Source organism: Limulus polyphemus, unplaced genomic scaffold (assembly GCF_000517525.1).
Source record: "Limulus polyphemus unplaced genomic scaffold, Limulus_polyphemus-2.1.2 Scaffold8666, whole genome shotgun sequence".
Lineage (NCBI taxonomy): Eukaryota > Metazoa > Arthropoda > Merostomata > Xiphosura > Limulidae > Limulus > Limulus polyphemus.
The window spans coordinates 18,261-23,783 of NW_013674276.1; the positions used below are offsets into that span (position 1 = coordinate 18,261).

Below are 5,523 nucleotides of genomic sequence, written 5' to 3' on the forward strand. Positions count from 1 at the left end.
GTTCCCGTTGCTTCTTGGCCGGTCTTATGTATACAAGACTACCCCAAATCAGTAGTCTCCCGACGCTTCATGAACGTTCTAGAAGCGCGTACCGTGTTACTAGCGTCACGTGACCTCCGCTGTCGTAACAGTATTGTTGGCTAAATATATAGCTATGGTTGTACATTCGTTTGTAGTTGTAAGTTTTAAATCGCCCACTGATAAAGCCCAGTTATACAGTAATGCCATTTTCTGGTTGTTATCATTTGTATTACTTCTATCGTTTCTTATTACAGAGTGTCCTGGTATTCTTAGTCTGTTATTATTGGAAGCAAGTGCACCCTCGATGTTGACATATTAGATAGTGAATTTTATGTGAGGAAGTGTCCTGCGATAGAGGTAGTGTAATGTGTTTTTTCGCTAGTATTAGAAAGGCTTGTGAAGGCTTCGTTATTCCCTCGCAGGTTGTCGTTATCTTTTTTTTGTGTGTCCGCATATTACGACTATAATTTTTGACCAATCTCAAACAAACTTTCCCCAACTGCTCAAATCCGGGATTGAATTCCTCGTGATGGATAGAGAAAATGTAGGTCATTGTGTAGCTTTTGTACTATAAACAATACATAAACTCAACCAAATTAGGCTTGAGTCCACAAGGCCTGACCTCATATGTCATTCATGGGGGATTCTATGTTGTTATTCATACTATTCTAATGATCTCTACCAGACTTCGAAGGCAAACAATTTGATTAATCTATCACTCGAATTTTATCCCATTTTTATTTGTGCAAATAGTATCCTGAAACATATAAACTAAGTAGTTTCAGCCTCTTCTTCGGAATGAAACTAAGTAGTTTCAACCTCTCCTTCATTCGTAAAGGATTCAATATATATATAGGGTAGCCTTAGCCTATAGTTCAGAATGAAAACTTATAAACTAACTAAATAGCCTTAATCTCTCTGTTGCGTCAGCGAAGTCACGTGACTAGTATCACGCCACGCCCTTCTCGAACCTTCATGAATTATCGGGAGACTACTAGATTGGGGGTAGACTGGTATATATAAGACGCTCACAACGTGACCGAACAAGGTAATGAGTAATTGAACTGCAGTCAGAGAGTGTGTAATTGAACTGAGTATTGTTGAAGTCGAGCACGTGAGAAGTTCGTTGAGAATTATAGCGCGACTGTTGAAATTAATTGTATCGCAAAGTTATATTCAGAAAGAATAAACCAGTTTTATTTAAGAAAGGACTTGTGTCGCTAAAGTTTCGTCGGAACGAATTTACGGAAAATTAACTAACGAACGGAGACGTAACATATCTTTCGGAATGAAAACGTATACAAACGTGTTTATATACATAAAAAAACAACACAAAGTCATATTTCACACTGATTAAAAATATTGTTCCCATCTAGTTCATAACAGAGGTTTTATTATTTTTATTTCATTGCTAATCTACAGCATCTGAACGTCGAACCGGAGTGTATACGAATATAACAAAATCACTACGAATGTGTCACTTATTTTCATTTCGAGTTGAACAAATTTGTAACATTATTACAGGTATTACAATGAGGTTTAAGGTTGTTTAAAAGAAAGAAACTCGTTTGAAACAAACAAAAAAAGATTTATTCAAAATATGTATTTACTGAAGAACGTTTATAATAAATAACTACAATAAATTAACAACTGTAACGTTAAGCCTAACTGGAATGTTTTGGAAGTATTTGAACCTGCCCTTGCAATACACTCGGTTTAACAATGACAAACTTAAAGCATGCTGACACGAATGTTTCGAATTACTGTTTAAAAGCTATAAGAACCTTTTTAGACGATACTTATAGAAAGTTAAATGCAAAGTTTTGTGTTGTTTAAAGTTCATAAGAAGAAAGCTACTTTAGAAATATGACAGGCAGATCTGTCCGAAATTCGCTACTGTTATCAGTTACCGTTATGCAAGAGAGTTGTCATAGCTATATAAAGTTTAAGTTGTACGTCAGAAACTTATAGCACCAGTTTTCAACTTTCTCTACTCCATTACAGCATTTTATATACACCTCCGTGCTGTCAACGGTCTTGGCACATCGTTCACAGAGGGCGCGGTGGGCACTTCTCATAGAACACTTATTACTAATGACGTTACGAGGAAGCTGTGGAGGATTAATTTCTTCGTAAGTAAAATCCACAGGCTTCTGAGCCCCATAAGTCGGTAGAGAAACGACCAGGATCACAAGTGACAGTAAGCAAACGCTTGAAATTAAAATTTTTGATGCCATCTGAAATAAAACAATAGTGGGAAAATATCAATGTTAAAGTATTAAGAATAAAAGGTCGTGAACATATTTCTGTTACGCATCTTATTATTATGAACTTGTGTAGTATCTATTCCAAAATTTTTATTAGCTAACATTAATCAACATATTTTTTTCTAATTGAAAGGAAGCTTAAAACCAGTTCACGTTGGCTCAGCGGTAAATTTGCATGCTTACCACTCTAAAAATCGGGTTTCGATACAAATAGATCATTGTGTAGCTTTGCGCTTAACAACAACTAAACCAAATTAAATTTCAAAATTGAACGTATTTTCCATACTTAAATAAAAACACCGTAGACAAAATCTCTACACTTTCCAGAAAGAGGAAAAGAACACTATAAAAAAGAGAGAGTGGGAGATACGTTTGCTGCAGTCGAAGCATACGAATTAGCAAGCTTTTCATCTATCATACAGACGGTAGGGGTGGCTCGGATTGTTCATCGAAATGGTATTGTTACGACAGCTGAAGGCACGTGACGCTGCTGGCGCGTTTGGCGCTGGTAGCGTGCGTGAAATTTTTCGAATGATCATGATTTGTCGAGTAAGCACGAGTTTGTTCGAGACGCTCTCTTTTTTAGTATATAACCCTGGCAGAGAAATCCTGCGAAAATGAATGTATGATAAAGCGAACAGTGGACACGGTAAGTTTAGGGCGAAGTTATCGAGATTGTGAATCGCTGTGGTTTATAACGTGTATCATAAAAGTTGTTAAGTTTAAAGTAACGAGAAACGTACTGGCAGTGGAATTACTGCGTGTTAAAAGTCTGTATCGAGAAATAATACACTGGTTTAATCAAGAAAGGACTTGTATTCGCTGAAGATCCTCGGAAAGAAATTCTACCGGAAATTAACAAACAAGCAGATACGTAACAGTATTCAAATATATCCTCATTAGGTTATCAGAGCTTTACAATACTATACAGTGTTTCCTTTTATAGCAATATATATTTAATGACTGAGTCACAACTTTTGGGAATGTCTGCAAATATCAAAGCAAAAAGTTTGAATTTCTTGTTCTTCCTTCTTCTGCTTCTTTTTGACTACATGATAACTCTAAACCAAAACAATAGTGTTAAACAAATTCACTGAGGTGACATAGTTTCAAAGCGAATATCCGTTTTTATAAGTATTATTAAGTAATAGTAATTTAAAAAAATCATAATTCCAGTGTAAACTATATTATGATCACCCCTTGCAGTTAGCTTTATAACAGAAATTTGGTGTTCTATTAAAAAGCTTAAATACAGGGTGAAACAGGAATTACCAGCCAATAATAGATATTACAGTTGGAACATCAGTGTATTTAGAACTTGGTTATAAATACAACCTTCCTATGTCTATTGAAAATTTTCATTAAACAAGTTAACCTGCAAACATGTTAAGATATTTTTTAAAAAGGAAATAAATGTAGGGATGGCAAAAATCAATCCTTCAAAAACAATGCTATCTAGTAGGGATGGCATTTGTATCATCCCTACATATTTATAGCAGTATACATAACTGTTCAATCACAATTAACTTTAATTTATCCTATTTTTCTCTGTTAACATTCTACTACACTGTGTGTGCCTGTTCTATTATGTAGGTATGATGAAAATACCATCCCAACTACGTTTTTGTATTGTATTTGAAGGATTGATATTAGCCATCTATGTATTTATTTCCTATTTTGAAACGTTTTTTTATTTTCTTGTAAAGAAAGGAAAAGCAAACGTAAGTCTTAACCATGTGGAATAATTAGTAATTAACTTTATAAAGCCAATCTTTTAAGATAAGGAGCAAATCTTAACCAGGTGGAGTAATTAACTTTGTAAAGCCAATCTTTTAAGATAAGGAGCAAATCTTAACCATGTGGAGTAATTAACTTTGTAAAGCCAATCTTTTAAGATAAGGAGCAAATCTTAATCATGTGGAGTAATTAAATATTTAATTTTTTCGAGGTTGCATTACAGTTTTGTGAAGAATAACTACAGATTGGCAAACTGATATCGAGGATTTAAATATTTGTTGTGCAGAGTTCAAATGAACAAAAAGATCTTTTTGATAAGTCTTGCCAGTTCGGAACGTTGAAAACATGCTCACAGAGGCAAAAAAGAAAGGTCTGATGGGAAAGGTAAAACTGAAGGTAAAAAAGAACGTCAGAAAATGCTCTTGCCTATAAACTGAATCTGCAACTTTTCCATTTACAGCCACTGAGGTTAAATGCAGCTAAAACTTAACTCTTTTTAAACTGATGCAATAATAAAAGAAGGAAATTAATATCGTAAGTCTATATTACATAATAACACAGAAACTAATTATAACGTTTGCATAAAATAATAAACATGGAGGAAACTGAACGTAAACGATAAAATTTAATAGCACGTTCAACTGATGGCTTGGTTAACATCTTATAAAGATGAAAATTCCTGACAGAATTAAAGAACTAATCTGTTTGAGGAAGTTAGGTTTACTCTAAACTCACCCATTTAAGGAAGCCTTGCTAGGTTTTTTAAACTGATCCCTTTAAGAAAGCATTGTTAGGTTTTTCTAAACTAATCCCTTTAAGGAAGTTTTGCTAGGTTTTTCTAAACTGATCCCTTAAAAAAAATCTTGCTAGGTTCTTCTAGACTAATCCCTTTCAGGAAGTGTTGTTAGGTTCTTCTAAACTGATCCTTTTAAGGAAGCGTTGTTAGATTTCTTCTAAACTGCCCCCTTTAAGGAAGCGTTGTTAAATTCTTCTAAACGAATTCCTTTAAGGTAGCCTTGCTAGTTTCTTCTAACCTAATCTCTTGAAGGAAGCGTTTTTAGGTTCTTCTAAAATGATCCCTATAAGGAAGCGTTGTTAGGTTCTTCTAAACTAATCCCTTTAAGGAAGCCTTGCTAGATTCTTCTAAACTGATCCCTTAAAAGAAATATTGCTAGGTTCTTCTAACCTGATCCCTTGAAGGAAGCGTTGTTAGGTTCTTCTAAAATGATCCCTATAAGGAAGCGTTGTTAGGTTCTTCTAAACTGATCCCTTAAAAGAAATCTTGCTAGGTTCTTCTAACCTGATCCCTTGAAGGAAGCTTTGCTAGGTTCTTCTAAAATGATCCCTATAAGGAAGCGTTGTTAGGTTCTTCTAAACTAATCCCTTTAAGGAAGTCTTGCTAGGTTCTTCTAAACTGATCCCTTAAAATAAATCTTGCTAGGTTCTTCTAAATTGATCCCTTTAAGGAAGCGTTGTTAGGTTCATCGAAACTAATCGA

General features: G+C 34.5%; 1 long non-coding RNA gene across 1 annotated transcript in view; it reads right to left on the reverse strand.

The window, feature by feature from the left end:
* Window positions 1-1,394: 1,394 nt before the first annotated feature.
* LOC111083226 overlaps window positions 1,395-5,523 on the reverse strand; it is a 9,594-nt gene continuing 5,465 nt past the window's right edge. Inside the window, exon 2 of the long non-coding RNA XR_002608889.1 lies at window positions 1,395-2,258. This is a non-coding gene — a long non-coding RNA (uncharacterized LOC111083226). The remainder of the gene's footprint in view (window positions 2,259-5,523) is intronic.